The 20117-nt window shown below is 46.6% G+C and overlaps 1 long non-coding RNA gene and 1 pseudogene across 1 annotated transcript in view; one reads left to right on the top strand and one right to left on the bottom strand.

Moving 5' to 3' along the window:
• LOC138853461 (uncharacterized) overlaps nucleotides 1-20117 on the top strand; it is a 346452-nt gene that overhangs the window by 139093 nt on the left and 187242 nt on the right. The gene's annotated exons all lie outside the window — the stretch shown is intronic.
• LOC138853501 (U6 spliceosomal RNA) lies at nucleotides 10811-10909 on the bottom strand (annotated as a pseudogene).

The raw sequence follows: 20117 nt of genomic DNA, 5'->3' as shown, positions 1-20117 counted from the left end.
TAGGACAAGTGACCTGAAGAGTGTCATCATGGGCTTGGCATCCCTAGTTTTGAAGGTTCTCATTATCCATCCTGTCATTTTTCTAGCAGAAGCGATTGATACAATGTTATGGTCCTTGAAGGTGAGATCCTCCGACATGATCACTCCCAGGTCTTTGACGTTGGTTTTTCGCTCTATTTTGTGGCCGGAATTTGTTTTGTACTCTGATGAAGTTTTAATTTCCTCATGTTTACCATATCGGAGTAATTGAAATTTCTCATCGTTGAACTTCATATTGTTTTCTGCAGCCCATTGAAAGATTTGGTTGATCTCCGCCTGGAGCCTTGCAGTGTCTGCAATGGAAGACACTGTCATGCAGATTCGGGTGTCATCTGCAAAGGAAGACACGGTGCTGTGGCTGACATCCTTGTCTATGTCAGATATGAGGTTGAGAAACAAGATGGGAGCGAGTACTGTGCCTTGTGGAACAGAGCTTTTCACTCTTTGTGTTCTGTTTGTGAGGAAATTATAGATCCATCTACCAAATTTTCCTGTTATTCCTTTAGCACGCATTTTGTGCGCTGTTACGCCATGGTCACACTTGTCGAAGGCTTTTGCAAAGTCTGTATATATTACATCTGCATTCTTTTTGTCTTCTAGTGCATCTAGGACCTTGTCGTAGTGATCCAGTAGTTGAGACAGACAGGAGCGACCTGCTCTAAACCCATGTTGCCCTGGGTTGTGTAATTGATGGGTATCTAGATGGGTGGCGATCTTGCTTCTTAGGACCCTTTCAAAGATTTTTATGATATGGGATTATAAACACATATGCAGTATAATGTGATCCTTTATTGACAATGTTTCACCCACACAGTGGGCTTTTTCAAGTCACACACAGATCTACCTGGGGTGGAAGGTACGGGAGTATTTATAGTCATGTTCGGAATGTTGAGGTCAGGTGGAGAATGCTGCATCTGATGATCTACCGGGTGGAGTTATAGAATCTTGGGTAGCTTGGCAGGGGTATTGGACAAGTTGTGAGTAGACCTTTTCCAGTGTTCTATGTTCTTATGTGGGATAGCGATGAAGAAGTTTCTTGGCGAGTGGTTCAGCCGAGACGAGATACATAGTCCTCCCCACCAACTCCATTGCCAAACATGTTTCCAACATCTTTTCCAATACATCATTCCAAGTATCTACCTCCACAACCACGACCATCAAGGACATCACCAGTAGTAGACAGGACAAGCCTCCATCCTCTGCAGGGGTATACATAATCCCTTGTAATGACTGCAACAAATTATATGTGGGCGAAACATCAAGAGACCTCCAAACACGTATTTCAGAACACCAATATGCAAGCAGGACTGACGATACAAGGAATGCCTGTGTACAACATCGCAATTCACACAACCATTTAATTAACTACAGAAACTCAAGACTTATCGCCACAGAAGACAACACTCAATACCGAAGAATCCTCGAATCATCGCTTATCTCTATAACCAACAATTTCAACCAGAACAACGGCTTCTATAACATAGCTGAACCACTCGCCAAGAAACTTCTTCATCGCTATCCCACATAAGAACATAGAACACTGCAAAAGGTCTACTCACAACTTGTCCAATACCCCTGCCAAGCTACCCAAGACTCTATAACTCCACCCGGTAGATCATCAGATGCAGCATTCTCCACCTGACCTCAACATTCTGAACATGACTATAAGATAAGATAAGATTTCGTTCGGATTTTTAACCCCGGAGGGTTAGCCACCCAGGATAACCCAAGAAAGTCAGTGCATCATCGAGGACTGTCTAACTTATTTCCATTGGGGTCCTTAATCTTGTCCCCCAGGATGCGACCCACACCAGTCGACTAACACCCAGGTACCTATTTGCTGCTAGGTGAACAGGACAACAGGTGTAAGGAAACATGTCGAATGTTTCCACCCGCCGGGAATCGAACCCGGGCCCTCCGTGTGTGAAGCGGGAGCTTTAGCCACCAGGCCACCGGGCCACCCTTCCAGGCCACCGGGCCACCCTTCCAGGCCACCGGGCCACCCTTAATAAATACTCCCGTACCTTCCACCTCAGGTAGATCTGTGTGTGACTTGAAAAAGCCCACTGTGTGGGTGAAACGTTGTCAATAAAGGATCACATTATACTGCATATGTGTTTATATTTCCACTGTGTCGGTATTTGATACCATTTATTTCCATGATATGGGATGTTAGTGCTATCGGTCTGTAGTTCTTTGCTATTGCCCCCTTTGTGGAGTGGGGCTATGTCTGTTGTTTTTAGTAACTGTGGGACGACCCCTGTGTCCATGCTCCCTCTCCATAGGATGGTAAAAGCTCGTGATAGGGGCTTCTTGCAGTTCTTGATGAACACGGAGTTCCATGAGTCTGGCCCTGGGGCAGAGTGCATGGGCATGTCACTTATCGCCTGTTCGAAGTCATTTGGTGTGAGGATAATATCAGATAGGCTTGTGTTAACCAAATTCTGTGGCTCTCTCATAAAAAATTCATTTTGATCTTCGACTCTCAGTCTGGTTAGTGGCTTGCTAAAAACTGAGTCAAATGAGGACTTGAGTAGCTCATTCATTTCCTTGCTGTCATCTGTGTATGACCCATCTTGTTTAAGTAGAGGCCCAATACTGGATATTGTTCTCGACTTTGATTTGACGTAAGAAAAGAAATTCTTTGGGTTTCTTTCGATTTCATTTATGGCTTTTAGTTCTTCCCGCGATTCATGACTCCTATAAGATTCCTTTAGCTTTAGTTCAATGTTTACTATTTCTCTGACCAGTGACTCCCTACGCATTTCAGATATATTGACCTCTTTTAACCGATCTGTTATTCTATTCCGTCGCCTGTAAATGGAGCGCCTGTCTCTTTCTATTTTACATCTACTCCTCCTTTTTCTTAAAGGAATAAGCCTTGAGCATACATCGAGTGCCACCAAGTTAATCTGTTCTAGGCACAAGTTGGGGTCTGTGTTGCTTAGTATAACTTCCCAGCTTATATCGGTTAGGACTTGATTGAAGTTGAATTTGGTGAATGCTCCCTCGTGACTAAGCTCATTTTGTCGGTCTGGGGCTCCACGCATACATGTCTGAACCTCGATTATGTTGTGAACTGAGTATATTGTTTTTGATATGGTGACATTTCTTATCAGATCATCATTGTTAGTGAAGATGAGGTCTAGTGTATTCTCCAGTCTAGTAGGCTCTATTATTTGCTGGTTTAAGTTGAATTTTGTGCAGAGATTTAAAAGCTCGTGTGTGTGAGTTCTCGTCAGAGCTGCCTCCTGGTGTTATCACTGCAACAACATTATTTGCTATATTCCTCCATTTTAGGTGCCTCAAGCTGAAATCCCCCAGGAGCAAGATGTTGGGGGCAGGAGCTGGAAGATTTTCCAGACAGTGGTCAATTTTTAACAGCTGTTCCTGGAATTGCTGGGACGTTGCATCCGGAGGCTTGTAGACTACCACAATGACTAGGTTTTGGTTCTCGATCTTTACTGCTAAAACTTCCACTATATCATTTGAGGCAAAGCTGTTAAGATTATCCGGTTGATCGTGTCTATCAGTACCACAGGATCCGTAAGTAGAAAAAGAGGTATGTAGAAGTTGAATTACTAGTAGAGAGAGCTCTGTAATTGACAGTGGAGTGACACGGTTAGTTTCGGTAGGGAGAGTGTACAACTCATGCGTCGATCCTCCCCTATAAAATAAATTCTGTCTTTCCAATATGGCATATGCAAAATAACCACAGGGAGTGTTCAATGATAGCCCTAGGCGTTTCCCTTTGCAATCAGCACATCACCAGGAGCTTGCAATGTTGCAGAAAAGAGGAGGAGGTCCAAGGAAATTCCATCACAGGAAGCAGCTTTGTTGGACTGGCAGAGGTATGTATTTCCTCCTTGTGTCGTGCCACCATAATCGCGCCTGCGTCCCGGTAACTGAGCAAGACTCCTAAACAAGGAAGGAAATATTATAGGAACCAGAAATATTAATATATACAGGGGAATAGAAATATACCTGCTGCCACCTTCAGTGTTCATCAAAAAGAGAGAGAGAGAGAGAGAGAGAGAGAGAGAGAGAGAGAGAGAGAGAGAGAGAGAGAGAGAGAGAGAGAGAGAGAGAGAGATAGAGAGAGAGAGAGAGAGAGAGAGAGAGAGAGAGAGAGAGAGAGAGAGAGAGAGAGAGAGAGAGAGAGAGAGAGAGAGAGAGAGAGAGAGAGAGAGAGAGAGAGAGAGAGAGAGAGAGAGGGAGGGAGGGAGGGAAAGATAAAGGGAGAGAGACATTGCTGGTGCTTTCGGCCGAGTATGGGACCAGGGCCTCTTGACAAAACTGCAAGCGCTAGGAATTGCAGGCACTACAGTGTCTTCTCAGCGATTACCTTCAAGGTAGTTCTCAGAGGAACAGTCAGCAAATCATCCTATCGGGGCAAGTGTTCCACAGGGAAGCGTGCTTGGGCCATTGTTATGGAATGTATACTTCAGTGACCTTCATCTCATCCCAGAATCCCATGCATATGCAGATGACTGTACTCTGACATTTACTTATCCAAGAGAGGAAATGCCAGCTGCTCTAAGCTACATCAATCACTAGCTAAGAGCTATATTAGCTTAGGGAAACCGATAGCAAGTAACATTTGCACCTGGGAAAGCACAAATGATGATGGTCTCTAGGCACTATAATGGTAATGCCGGTACAGTAGTAAGTATGAATGGGAGGGTGTTGGTACCCTGGGACGAAGTTGATATCCTTGGGGTGAAATTTGATTCCAAACTGACCATGAAGAAGAACGCTGTAAATCTTGCAAACAAGCTGACCAGGAAGCTTACAGCACTTCGACGTATCTCGTATCTGGCTGCAAGAGTCTGTACGAGGCACAAGTACGCTCACACCTTAAGTAAGCTCCACTTTCTTGGTTTGCCTTTCTCCATCTCATCTGCGACTACTTGACAGAGTAGAGAACAGAGCAAGGAGTGTACTGAAGCAGTGTACTGAGGCAGTGTACTGAGGCAGTGTACTGAGGCAGTGTACTGAGGCAGTGTACTGAGGCAGTGTATCGAGGCAGTGTACTGAAGCAGTGTATCGAGGCAGTGTACTGAAGCAGTGTACTGAGGCAGTGTACTGAGGCAGTGTACTGAGGCAGTGTATCGAGGCAGTGTACTGACGCAGTGTACTGAGGCAGTGTACTGAGGCAGTGTATCGAGGCAGTGTACTGAAGCAGTGTTCTGAGGCAGTGTACTGAGGCAGTATACTGAGGCAGTGTATCGAGGCAGTGTACTGAAGCAGTGCACTGAAGCGGTGTACTGAAGCATTGTATCGAGGCAGTGTGCTGAAGCAGTATATTAAGGCAGTGTACTGAATTAAAGTACTGAGGCAGTGTACGGAGACAGTGTACTGAGACAGTGTACTAAGGCAGTGTACTGAGACAATGCACTGAGGCAGTGTACTGAGGCAGTGTACTGAGACAGTGTACTGAAACAGTGTACTGAGGCAGCATACCGAGACAGTGTACTGAGACAGTATACTGAGGCAGTGTACTGAGACAATGCACTCAGGCAGTGTACTGAGGCAGTGTACTGAGACAGTGTACTGAGACAGTGTACTGAGGCAGGGAACTGAGGCAGTGTACTGAGACAGTGTACTGAGACAGTGTACTGAGACAGCATACCGAGACAGTGTACTGAGACAGTATAGTGAGGCAGTGTACTGGGACAATGCACTCAGGCAGTGTACTGAGGCAGTGTACTGAGACAGTGTACTGAGACAGTGTACTGAGGCACGGAACTGAGGCAGTGTACTGAGGCAGTGTACTGAGACAGTGTACTGAGGCAGTGTACTGAGACAGTGTACTGAGGCAGTGCACTGAGACAGTGTACTGAGGCAGTGTACTGAGACAGTGTACTGAGGCAGTGCACTGAGACAATGCACTGAGGCAGTGTACTGAGGCAGTGTACTGAGACAGTGTACTGAGACAGTGTACTGAGAGAGTGTACTGAGGAAGTGTACTGAGACAGTGTACTGAAGCAGTGTACTTAGACAATGCACTGAGGAAGTGCACTGAGGCAGTGTACTGAGACAGTGTACTGAGACAGTGTACTGAGACAGTGTACTGAGGCAGTGTGTAGACAGCCTGTACTGTCTGCACAGACAGCCCATGCTGTCTGCCAGCTTAGTTCATATTTCGCGCCACTCAGGTGCTGCCATCTATAGGCCTTGCCACTTCAGTATGCCCAGACATGCCTCCCACTCACTCACACAGCGGCCTAGCAGCAAGACACAAGGCCTCCCAGCTCTCTCTCATGGGATGGCCCTGCCCGGGCCATGGGCACAAACACACAAGCCTGTAACCCACCTACGACTTAACAATAAACGAAGAAGCCTCCGAAAAAGTTTATCATTAACCACCCACTTGCTACAGCCTACCAAACAAGCTCGTTATATTGGTACCAGCGGTGCTCGCAGCAGTTGTGTTTGCCTGGAGAGAGGAAGAAGAGGTATGAAGTCATCTTCACTTCATCACCCTACACAAGAAGCATCCGTCTCTCAACGAGTTATCCTGATGTCGTGTCTGCACGTTTGAGCATCCAGACACAGGTACAAGCAGGATCCAGCCGAAATTTGCCGAAATTCTCCGAGAATTGTAAGTGACCCCACGCTACAGCATCCCACGCTACAGTGTCCCACACTGTTTCTCAAGTCACGTGTTCAGCGTCACTTGTATGCTGCTGTTGTTGTTCAGCTCAGCACAGCTGTTTCAGCAAGCCAGAGGTGAGTCTTGTGGTGATTTCTGCGTCCAGTGTGTTTCCCTGTGTTTGTGGGTGGGAGGAGGAGAGACCGCCAGATGCTCCCTCGCCATACACTCACCCACGCTCCACGCTCACCCGTCTACCATACACCACTCACCACTGCCCACTCCCTCTGCTGTGTTTTCTGCTGTTTTCCATGTGAATTCATTGCCAGAGCTGTGTATCCGAGTGCCCGAGGCCACTCGAAGCTACGTGTATCAGCATGCCACGTAGATCACGACACCACGTAGATCACAACGCCACGTGGGTGTGGGCGATGTCACGTGGATCTGCCAGCCACGTGAGTTGCCAGATGTCCCAGGCCACATGCTGTGGTCTGCTGCCCGCATCACATTGACGTCACCCACGATGCTGCCCGACTTCATGACGTCACGATGTCTGCCTGACGTCACCTCGAGATGTCTGCTGACGTCACAGTGCTGCTGACGTCACCTCGCGACATCACGCCTGACATCACATGATGTCACCATCGAGTGTTCAGTAATTATTTTAATATTGTCGAGAAGATTGAGAGAAAATATATGTCGTGTGTTAATTAATTCCTCTCAGTCAGTGTTCTCACATTTTAGTATGTCTTAGTCAGTTTTATGCACAGAAAAGTATCATTTGCTAGTTTAAGCCATGTTGTACCGCGGTGTGTTTTTAAAGTTTCCGTGTGTCCAGTGAGGTCTGAGCCAGACCTGAGTAGCACCACTGTGCTAAGTCACCCGTGTGACCAGTGTGTTTGACAGCTGATTACTCAGCCCTGAGCGTATGAGCCCTCTTGTACAGAAAGCCTTTATGCTCGTCGCTTGTGTTGTTCTGCAGAATCGTACCTGCTATGATTCCCATCGAAATTTGTTTCACTTCACCTCCAGACCGTCAGAGTGCAGTTATATGTAGAGAAACAAGTCTGGGGACGCTTAGACTAACCTCTGCTATAATTCCAACTGCCGAGAGAATGACACACTGTGTCAGCCTCGTGTCACAAGCTTCAGTGAGCAGCCTGCACAAAGATGTCACTTTGACTGCTAGCTCTCTCACTGCAGTCTGGTGTATGATGTTACGACTCCCAGATGTTTCGCCCAGTCGTCTCTGCCACGACTCGCTCCACAACTCGCTCCACGCTCGCCGGCGGTGACAGCCCAGCGACAGTACCAGTCGAGAAGTGTCCTCCTGAGTCGCTTGCCAGAAGTCCTGCCCAGTTGCCGAGTTTGTCGACGCCTCACTCGAGGGCACCAGCATGTTGTGCCCCAGGTTGAGTGAAACCTGCAGCGACTCCTACGATGTCTGCTTCACCGTTCCAGAGGAGACCATAACCTGTTACATCACAGCTCAGCCGCAGCGATGTTTCCCGTGTTGCAGTATCTGTCCAGATGCAGGAAGGCGTGCAGTGATGCCCTTCGACGCTCACTGCCTATGACCACGATATTTAGCACACCCCACATGTTTTTTCTTCCCTCCTTGTAGGAAGTTTTTTTTCCATGTTCATATGTATATATATGTTGTTATTTTGTGTTCTGTGCCCTGTTCCTACGAGAGAGAGACCGAGTTTCTTTTACCCACCAGTATTGTCACGTCGGGACGACGCGCGGTAGGTGGCCGAGCGTATGTAGACAGCCTGTACTGTCTGCACAGACAGCCCATGCTGTCTGCCAGCTTAGTTCATATTTCGCGCCACTCAGGTGCTGCCATCTATAGGCCTTGCCACTTCAGTATGCCCAGACATGCCTCCCGCTCACTCACACAGCGGCCTAGCAGCAAGACACAAGGCCTCCCAGCTCTCTCTCGTGGGATGGCCCTGCCCGGGCCATGGGCACAACACAAGCCTGTGTACCCACCACTACTTAAGAATAAACGAAGAAGCCTCCGAAGACGTATCATTTAACCACCCGCTACCATACTACCAAACAAACTCGTTATAAGTGTACTGAGGCAGTGTACTGAGACAGTGTACTGAGACAGTGTACTGAGACAGTGTACTGAGGCAGTGTACTGAGGCAGTGTACTGAGACAGTGTACTGAGACAATGCACTGAGGCAGTGTACTGAGACAGTGTACTGAGACAGTGTACTGAGGCAGTGTACTGAGGCAGTGTACTGAGACAGTGTACTGAGGCAGTGTACTGAGGTAGTGTACTGAGGCAGTAAATAAAGGCACCAGTTTTAGCTTTTAATGACAGTCCACTGAAACACTGATCGAAAGAAGACATGTTCACACTATTCAGCATAGGGCCACCTATCTGGCCCTATGCTGCATTTCCTACAAGAGTGATGGACTGAACACATCGATTCCAGGTTGAGGGACTGATTACCTCAAACTTCTCCTCTCCTTACCCATTTCTACTTTGTATTGGACTGATGAAGCCACTGTGTGGCGAAACTTTTCTTCAATAAAGATTCCCATGTGTTGCATAAATGTCTTAGTTCTTCAACTTGTCGGTTTTCTAAACCATTCATCACAACTGGAGAACGTATATAGAGCGTTCATTGCCAGCATAGAACCAGAACATCATTAAAACTGTTAGTAACGCCTCACAGTACCTGCACCGTAGTTTCTGGAGAAACGAAGGAAGAGATACTTGACAACACACACCTGCTAGGTGATGGAGGGCCTAGTGCTAAATCTTCACACTACCCTAACAACATGCTACAGTAAGAGATATGGGAGAAAGTGTAGAACAAATCAGAGGCGCCGTGGGGCTCTTCAACTTGCTACCAACAGATATCACAAACATTGGTGGAACAAATGCAGAGGTACCCAAGAGGAAAATGGATCACCACTTCCGGCAACTGACAACTGAACCAGGCTGTGGTATCTGTGTGAGCCAGGGAGCCGTTAACAGCAACAGTCTGGTTTAACAGGTACTAGGAAGCTTTGCCAAAAGCTGGCCTGGTAATATTGAAGAGTGGAAATAAATGGTATCAACTACCGACACAGTGGAAATATAAACACATATGCAGTATAATGTTTCAAGTCACACACAGATCTGAATGTGATCTGTGTGTGACTTGAAAAAGCCCACTGTGTGGGTGACACGTTGTCAATGAAGGATCACATTATACTGCATTTGTGTTTATATTTCCAATATTGAAGAGTGCTGGAAATCAGCCACAGCTGTATCACAAGTAGATGAAGAATTGAGACAAGCAACATATGAGAATCTTCATCAGTCCAATACAAAGCAGGAAGGCATAAGGAGACGAGGAGTTTGAGGTAATCAGTTCCTCATCCTGGAATCGATGTGTTCAGTCCATCACTCTTGTAGGAAGTACAGCATAGGGCCAGAGAGGTGGCTTATATACTGCAGTCAGGTGAGTCGAAGCAGGAGGAGGCGGGATCATAGTGGGACCTGCCACTAGTATAAGTAGGTCTTCGTCCAAAGGTTGAACCAATGTTGAAGAATTCTTTGTATCAAGATCCCATGTTGCAGTGTCTGACAGATGTGATATTAAGATTAACTCAGTGAGCACACTCAGCACTCAGTGAGCACACTCAGAACTCAGTGAGCACACTCAGCACTCAGTGAGCACACTCAGCACTCAGTGAGCACACTCAGCACTCAGTGAGCACACTCAGCACTCAGTGAGCACACTCAGCACTCAGTGAGCACACTCAGCATTCAGTGAGCACACTCAGCACTCAGTGAGCACACTCAGCACTCAGTGAGCACACTCAGCACTCAGTGAGCACACTCAGCACACAGTGGACATATTCAGCACTCGGTGAGCACACTCAGCACTCAGTGGACATAATAAGCACTCCAAGATCATTTACTTCAGCTAGCAGACTTGCGGATACAAGATACTCATGTGTGACAGTTACCTTACATTAAGAGGAGTCAGGCTGGTGGTAATATAGGCCGCTGTACCGAGGGCAGGTTTCGAGCACACCCGGCCATACCTTCCTGATGCAGTCTTTACTTTCACTATTCACTATTAGATGAGGTGAAGGTGTACTCACCTATTTGTGGTTGCAGGGGTCGAGTCGCAGCTCATGGCCCTTGCTTTTTCGCTATTCGCTGCTAGGTGGAACTCTTCACTATTTTGCTTATTATCCTTGCGCAGGGAACATGCTGATCCTATTTGTATCGTCATAATTGTGTGTGTGTGTGTACTCACCTAATTGTATTCACCTAATTGTGGTTGCAGGGGTCGAGACTCAGCTCCTGGCCCCGCCTCTTCACTGATCGCTACTGGATCCTCTCTCTCTCTGCTTCCTGAGCTTTGTCATACCTCTTCTTAAAACTATGTATGGTTCCTGCCTCCACTACTTCACTTGCTAGGCTATTCCACTTGCTGACAACTCTATGACTGAAGAAATACTTCCTAACGTCCCTGTGACTCGTCTGAGTCTTCAGCTTCCAGTTGTGACCCCTTGTCCTTGTCTCCCCTCTCTGGAACATCCTATCTCTGTCCACCTTGTCTATTCCCCGCAGTATCTTGTATGTCGTTATCATGTCTCCCCTGACCCTTCTGTCCTCCAGTGTCGTCAGTCCGATTTCCCTTAACCTTTCCTCGTACGACATTCCCTTGAGCTCTGGGACTAGCCTTGTTGCAAACCTTTGTACTTGCTCTAACTTCTTGACGTGCTTGACCAGGTGTGGGTTCCAGACTGGTGCTGCATACTCCAGTATGGGCCTAACATACACAGAGTACAGTGTCTTAAACGATTCCTTATTAAGGTATCGGAACGCTATTCTCAGGTTTGCCAGGCGCCCGTATACTGCAGCGGTTATTTGGTTGATGTGTGCCTCCGGTGATGTGCTCGGTGTTATGGTCACCCCAAGGTCTTTCTCCCTGAGTGAGGTCTGTAGTCTTTGTCCACCTAGCCTATATTCTGTCTGCGGTCTTCTTTGCCCCTCCCCAATCTTCATGACTTTGCATTTGGCTGGATTGAATTCGAGAAGCCAGTTACTGGACCACATGTCCAGCCTGTCCAGGTCTCTTTGCAGTCCTGCCTCATCCTCGTCCGATTTAATTCTACTCATCAACTTCACGTCATTTGCGAACAGGGACACTTCAGAGTCTATTCCTTCCATCATGTCGTTCACATATATCAAAAATAGCACTGGTCCTAGAACTGACCCCTGTGGGACCCCGCTCGTAACAGGCGCCCACTGTGATACCTCTTCACGTACCATGACTAGTTGCTGCCTCCCTGTCAGGTATTCCCTTATCCATTGCAGTGCCCTCCCTTTTACGTGCGCCTGATCCTCCAGCTTCTGCACTAATCTCTTGTGGGGAACTGTGTCAAAGGCCTTCCTGCAGTCTAGGAAAACGCAATCTACCCACCCCTCTCTCTCGTGTCTTACTTCTGTTACCTTGTCATAAAACTCCAGGAGGTTTGTGATACAAGATTTGCCTTCCATGAACCTATGCTGGTTTTCATTTATAATTTTGTTCCTTTCCAGATGTTCGACCACTCTCCTCCTGATAATCTTCTCCATGACTTTGCACACAATACATGTCAGAGACACAGGTCTGTAGTTTAGTGCCTTGTTTCTGTTTCCTTTCTTAAATATGGGGACTACATTAGCAGTCTTCCATTTCTCAGGTAGTTGCCCAGTTTCAAGGGATGTGTTGAAGATTGTGGTTAGAGGCACACACAGCATCTCTGCTCCTTCTCTAAGGACCCATGGGGAGATGTTGTCCGGTCCCATCGCCTTTGAGGTGTCAAGGTCACTTAAGAGCTTCTTCACCTCCTCCTCAGTTGTTCGAATGTCATCCAACACTTGTTGGTATATTCCCTCTTGATGTTCCCTTCTGTGATGTCTTCCCACAGCCCTTCCTGTCTCTACTGTAAAAACTTCCTTAAATCTCCTGTTCAGCTCCTCACATACCTCCTGATCATTTCTTGTGAGTTCTCCACCTTCTGTCCTTAATCTGATCACCTGGTCTTTGACTGTTGTCTTCCTCCTGATGTGGCTATACAACAGTTTCGGGTCAGTCTTGATTCTCGATGCTATGTCATTTTCATACTGTCGCTGGGCCTCCCTCCTTACCTGTGCGTACTCATTCCTGGATCTGCGACTGATCTCCCTATTTTCGTGTGTTCTCTGCCTTCTGTACTTTTTCCATTCTCTATTGCACTTTGTTTTTGCCTCCTTACACCGTCGGGTACACCAGGGGCTCGTTCTGGTCTTCCCATTGTTACTGTTGCCCTTGGGAATAAACCTTTCCACTGCCTCCTTGCATTTTGTTGTTACATATTCCATCATTTCATTTACTGGCTTTCCTGCCAGTTCTCTGTCCCACTGGACCTCCCGCAGGAAGTTCTTCAACCCTGTGTAGTCCCCTCTTTTATAGTCAGGCTTTTCCCATTCAACTCCTGTTATTCTCTCCACTTGCAGCTCTACTATGTATTCAAAGCACAGAACCACGTGGTTGCTAGCTCCTAGGGGACTCTCATACTTGATGTCCTCAATATCTGAGCTGCCCAGGGTGAACACAAGGTCCAATCTTGCTGGTTCATCCTCCCCTCTCACTCTGGTAGTGTCCTTAACATGTTGGTGCATGAGGTTTTCCAGCACCACGTCCAACATCCTGGCTCTCCATGTTTCGGGACCCCCATGTGGCTCCAGGTTTTCCCAGTCAATCTCCCTGTGGTTGAAATCCCCCATAACCAGCAACTTTGCTCTGCTGGAGTGAGCTCTTCTTGCCACTTCAGCAAGTGTGTCCACCATTGCTCTGTTGCTCTCTTCATATTCCTCTCTTGGCCTCCTGCAGTTCTGTGGTGGATTATACATCACTGCAATGACCACTTTGTGTTCCCCAGACTGAAGTGTACCTGCTATGTAGTCTCTTTCTCCCGTCTCATCTATTCCTTCCATTTTCTCGAATTTCCATCTGTTTTTTACGAGCAGAGCAACCCCACCTCCCCCCCTGCCCCTTCTATCTTTCCTCATGATCTGGTATCCTGGTGGGAAGATTGCATCTGTTATTGTCTCCATGAGTTTTGTTTCTGTAACTGCTATGATGTCTGGGGACTTCTCATTGATTCTTTCTTGCCATTCCTCATGTTTATTCGTTAATCCATCTGCACTTGTGTACCAAACCTTCAACTTCTGTTCTAATACTGTAACTGTGGTGCGGGGGGTGGAAACAGAGGGATCGGTGTACATAAGAACATAAGAACATAAGAAAGGAGGAACACTGCAGCAGGCCTGCTGGCCCATACTAGGCAGGTCCTTTACAATTCATCCCACTAACAAACATTTGACCTACCCAATTTTCAATGCTACCCAAGAAATAAGCTCTGATGTGCAAGTCCCACTCAAATCCAACCCATCCCACTCATGTATTTATCCAACCTAAATTTGAAACTACCCAAAGTCCTAGCCTCAATAACCCAACTAGGTAGACTGTTCCACTCATCTACTACCCTATTTCCAAACCAATACTTTCCTATGTCCTTTCTAAATCTAAACTTATCTAATTTAAATCCATTACTGCGGGTTCTCTCTTGGAGAGATATCCTCAAGACCTTGTTAATATCCCCTTTATTAATACCTATCTTCCACTTATACACTTCGATCAGGTCTCCCCTCATTCTTCGTCTAACAAGTGAATGTAACTTAAGAGTCTTCAATCTTTCTTCATAAGGAAGATTTCTAATGCTATGTATTAATTTAGTCATCCTACGCTGAATGTTTTCTAACGAATTTATGTCCATTCTGTAATATGGAGACCAGAATTGAGCTGCATAATCTAGGTGAGGCCTTACTAATGATGTATAAAGCTGCAGTATAACCTCTGGACTTCTGTTGCTTACACTTCTTGATATAAATCCCAGTAATCTATTTGCCTTATTACGTACGCTTAGGCATTGCTGTCTTGGTTTAAGGTTGCTGCTTACCATAACCCCCAAGTCCTTTTCGCAATCTGTATGGTTAAGTTCTACATTATTTAACTTATAAGTGCTAGGGTTATGGACACTCCCGAGCTTCAGAACCTTGCATTTATCTACATTGAACTGCATCTGCCACTTTTCTGACCAAGAGTAGAGTTTGTCTAAATCCTCCTGAAGTTCCCTAACATCTACGTTTGAATCAATTATCCTATCTATCTTCGTGTCATCGGCGAATTTGCTCATATCACTAGTAATTCCTTCATCAAGATCATTGATATATATTATAAACAACAACGGGCCCATCACACGGTGTGTGATGGTTGTGTGTGTGTGTGTGTGTGTGTGTGTGTGTGTATGTGTGTGTGTGTGTGTGTGTGTGTGTGTGTGTGTGTGTGTGTGTGTGTGTGTGTGTGTGTGTGTGTGTATTTGTATGCACTTGCCTGTTTGTGGTTGCAGGGGTCGAGGTACAGCTCTTGGCCCAGCCTCTTCGCTGGTCGTTACTAGGTCCACTCTATCCCTGCTCCATGAGCATTATCGTATCTCTTCTTAAAGCTATGTATGGATCTGCCTCCGCTACATCACTCTCCAGTTTGTTACACTTCCTGACAACTCTGTGACTGAAGAAATACTTTCTAACATCACTGTGACTCATCTGAGTCTTCAACTTCCAGTTGTGACCCCTTTTGCCATGTCCTATCTCCGAAACATCCTGTCCTTATCTACCCTGTCAATTTTTCTCAGCATTTTTTTATGTCGTTATCATGTCCACCCTATCCTTCCTGTCCTCCAGTGTTGTCACGTCAATTTCCCTTAACCTCTCCTCGTAGGACATACCCTTTAACTCTGGGACTAGTCTTGTTGGAACCTTTGCACTTTTTCATATTTGTTGACATGTATGACCAGGTGTGGATTCCAGACTGGTGCAGCATACTCCAATATGGGTCTGACGTGCACAGTGTACAGTGTCTCTAATGACTCCTTACTTAGATAGTGAAACGCTATTCTTAGGTTTGCCGGGCGCCCATATGCTGCAGCAGTTATTTGGTTGATGTGCGCCTCAGGAGATGTGCTCGGTATTATGCTCACCCCAAGATCCTTTTCCTTGGGTGAGTTTTGCAGCCTTTGACTTCTTAGGCTGTACTCCGTCTGCGGTCTTCTCTGTTCTTCCCCAAACTTTATGACTTTGCACTTGCTGGGGTTAAACTCCAAAAGTCATTTGTCGGACCAGGTTTGCATCCTGTCCAGATTTCCTTGTAAAATTACCTGATTCTCCTCATTAGCTTCACATCGTCTGCAAACAGGAATACCTCTAAATGTATCCCTTCTGTTATGACATTCACATATACTAGAAACAGCAGCAGACCTAGGACTGACCCTTGTGGAACCCCACTCGACACATCCACCCAATCTGACACCTCCATACATACCAACACTCGTTGTTTCCTTCATGTCATGTATTCCCTGATCCAATGCAGTACTTTCCCTCCTATTCCTGCCTTCTCCTCTAGCTTTTCAACCAGTCTCTTGCATGGTACTGTATTGAAAGCCTTCTTACAGTCCAAGAAGATGCAGTCTACCCATCTCTTTCTCTCCTGTCTTATTTCTATTACCTTATCGTAGAACTCCAGCAGATTTGTGATGCAGGATTTCTCTCCCCTGAAGCCGTGCTTGTTGTCATGTATGAGCCCGTTCCTTTCTAGGTGCTCCACCACTCTTCTCCTGAGAATCTCCTCCATAACTTTATATGCTATACATGTCAGCAACACGGGTCTGTAGTTTAGTGCCGCCTGTCTGTTTCCTTTCTTAAAATATTGCGACTACGTTTGCCGTCTTCCACACCTCAAGCAGTTGTTATTTTTCAATTGATTTATTGAAGATTGTTGTTGGTGGCACATACAATGCAACTGCTCCCCCAGGACCCAAGGAGTTATGTTATCTGGGCCCACCGTCTTAGAGGTATGTAGTTCGCCTAGCAGTTTCTTTACCTCCTTCTCGGTTGTGTGCAATGTGTCCAGCACTTGCTGGTGCACCCTGTTCCCTCGGTTTGCTGGAAGCCTCTGTCTCCACTATGAATGCCTCCCTGAATCTTGAGCTGAGCTCCTCACATACTTCCTGGTCGCTCCCTGTAAGCTTCCCTCCTTTCCTCGGCCTAATTATCTAGTTCTTGACTGTTGTTTTCCTTCCAATGTGACTGTATGACAACTTTGGGTCAGATTTGGCTTTTGATGCTATGTCATTCTCGTATCGACGCTAGGCTTCTCTCCTTATCCATGCATGTTCATTCCTGGCTCTTCAGCTCAACTTCCGTTTTCCCGAGCCCTTTGCCTTCTATACTTTTTCCATGATCTAGCACACTTGGCTTGGCCTCTCCACACTTCTGAGTAAACCACAGGCTCACTCTGGTCTTCCTGTTGTTTCTGGTGCCCCTTGGTACGAACTTTTCCTCTGTCTCCCTGCACTTTGCGGTCATGTGTTCCATCATTTCGTTTACTGTCTTCCCCTCTAGCCCTCTTCCCCACTGCACCTCATGCAGGAATTGTTTTATATTTGTGTAGTCCCCTTTTCTGAAGTTTGGTTTCTCCCATCCTTCTCGTGCTCCTTCACTCTTTATTGTTAACTCTATTATGTATTGGAAACTCAGGACCACATGATCGCTAGCACTGAGGGGCATTTCATGTGTGATTTCCCCTATGTCTGAATTGAATACGAAGTCTAGCCTTGCTGGTTCATCATCTCTCTCTCTCTCTCTGGTTGTGTCCCTAACATATTAGTACATAAACCTTCCAGCACTGCCTCCAGCATCTTGGCTCTCCACGTCTCTGGTCCCCCATGTGTATGCTTGTTTGTGTTAGTTACCATTCTGTCCTAGGCACATGTCGATTAGACACTTGGTCTGTTGTGTGTGTGTGTATGTGTGTGTGTGTGTGTGTGTGTGTGTGTGTGTGTGTGTGTGTGTGTGGTGTGTGTGTGTGGTGTGTGTGTATGTGAGAGGTGTGTGTGTGTGGTGTGTGTGGTGCGTGTGTGATGTGATGTGTGTGTGCGTGTGTGTGTGGTGTGGTATGTGTGTGTGTGTGTGTGTGTGTGTGTGTGTGTGTGTGTGTGTGTGTGTGTGTGTGTGTGTGTGTGTGTGTGTGTGTGTGTGTGTGTGTGAGTGTGTGTGTGTGTGTGGTGTGTGTGTGTGAGAGGTGTGTGTGGTGTGTGTGTGTGTGTGGTGTGTGTGTGATGTGATGTGTGTGTGTGTGTGGTCTGTGTGTGGGGTGTGTGTGTGTGTGTGGTGTGTGTGTGTGTGGTGTGTGTGTGTGGTGTGTGTGTGTGGTGTGTGTGCGTGTGGTGTGTGTGTGTGGTATGTGTGTGGTGTGTGTGTGTGTGGTGTGTGTGTGTGGTGTGTGTGTGTGGTGTGTGTGTGTGTGTGTGTGTGTGTGTGTGGTGTGTGTGTGTGGTGTGTGTGTGTGTGTGTGTGTGTGTGTGTGTGTGTGTGTGTGTGTGTGTGTGGTGTGTGGTGTGTGTGGTGTGTGTGTGTGTGGTGTGTGTGTGTGGTGTGTGTGCGTGTGTGTGTGTGTGTGTGTACTCACCTATTTGTACTCACCTATTTGTGGTTGCAGGGGTCGAGTCATAGCTCCTGGCCCCGCCTCTTCACTGATTGCTACTAGGTCCTCTCTCTCCCTGCTCCATGAGCTTTATCATACCTCGCCTTAAAACTATGTATGGTTCCTGCCTCCACTACTTCACTTTCTAGACTATTCCACGACTTGACTACTCTATGACTGAAGAAATATTTCCTAACATCCCTTCGATTCATCTGAGTCTTCAACTTCCAATTGTGACCTCTTGTGTCTGTGTCCCATCTCTGGAACATCCTGTCTTTGTCCACCTTGTCTATTCCGCGCAGTATTTTATATGTCGTTATCATGTCTCCCCTGACCCTCCTGTCCTCCAGTGTCGTCAGGCCGATTTCCCTCAACCTTTCTTCGTAGGACAATCCCCGTAGCTCTGGGACTAGTCTTGTTGCAAACCTTTGCACTTTCTCTAATTTCTTGACGTGCTTGACTAGGTGTGGATTCCAAACTGGTGCTGCATACTCCAGTATGGGCCTGACGTAGATGGTATACAGTGTCTTGAACGACTCCTTACTGAGGTTTGCCAGGCGCCCGTATGCTGCAGCAGTTATCTGATTTATGTGCGCCTCAGGAGATATGCTCGGTGTTATACTCACCCCCAGATCTTTTTCCTTGAGTGAGGTTTGCAGTCTTTGGCCATCTAAACTATATTGTGTCTGTGGTCTTCTTTGCCCTTCCCCAATCTTCATGACTTTACATTTGGCAGGGTTAAACTCAAGGAGCCAGTTGCTGGACCAGGCTTGTAGCCTGTCCAGGTCTCTTTGTAGTCCTGCCTGATCCTCATCCGATTTGATTCTTCTCATTAACTTCACATCATCTGCAAACAAGGACACTTCTGAGTCTATCCCTTCCGTTATGTCGTTCACATATACCAAGAACAGCACAGGTCCTAGGACTGACCCCTGTGGAACCCCGCTTGTCACAAGCGCCCACTCTGACACCTCGTCACGTACCATGACTCGTTGTTGCCTCCCTGTCAGGTATTCTCTGATCCATTGCAGTGCCTTTCCTGTTATGTGTGCCTGATCTTCTAGCTTTTTCAGTAACCTCTTGTGAGGAACTGTGTCGAAGGCCTTTTTGCAGTCCAAAAAAATGCAGTCGATCCACCCCTCTCTCTCTTGTCTTACTTCTGTCACCTTGTCATAAAACTCTAGTAGGTTTGTGACACAGGATTTTCCTTCCCTGAAACCATGCTGGTTGTCAATTATACACTTGTTTCTTTCCAGGTGCTCCACCACTCTCCTCCTGATGATCTTCTCCATGACCTTGCATACTATACACGTTAGTGATACAGGTCTGTAGTTTAGTGCCTCATGTCTGTCTCCCTTTTTAAAAATTGGGACTACATTTGCCATTTTCCATACCTCAGGGAGTTGCCCAGTTTCAAATGATGTGTTGAAGATCTTTGTTAATGGCACACACAATATCTCTGCTCCCTCTTTAAGGACCCACGGAGAGATGTTGTCTGGTCCCACCGCCTTTGAGGTGTCAAGTTCGCATAGCAGCTTCTTCACTTCCTCCTTGGTTATATGTACCTCATTCAGCACTTGCTGGTGTACCCCCCTGTTCTGATTTCCTGGAGTCCTACTGGTTTCCACTGTAAATACTTCTTTAAATCTCGTGTTGAGCTCCTGACATACCTCTCGGTCGTTGCTTGTGAATTCCCCATCACCCTTCCTCAGTCTGATTACCTGGTCCTTGACTGTTGTTTTCCTCCTGATGTGGCTGTACAACAGCTTCGGGTCAGTCTTGACTTTCGATGCTATGTCATTTTCATATTGTCGCTGAGCCTCCCTTCTTATCTGTGCATATTCATTTCTGGCTCTTCGGCTAATCTCTTTATTTTCCTGAGTTCTCTGTC

This window comes from Cherax quadricarinatus, chromosome 31, assembly GCF_038502225.1.
Source record: "Cherax quadricarinatus isolate ZL_2023a chromosome 31, ASM3850222v1, whole genome shotgun sequence".
Classification (NCBI taxonomy): Eukaryota; Metazoa; Arthropoda; class Malacostraca; order Decapoda; family Parastacidae; genus Cherax; species Cherax quadricarinatus.
This window is presented reverse-complemented; position numbering and strand designations above follow the sequence as displayed.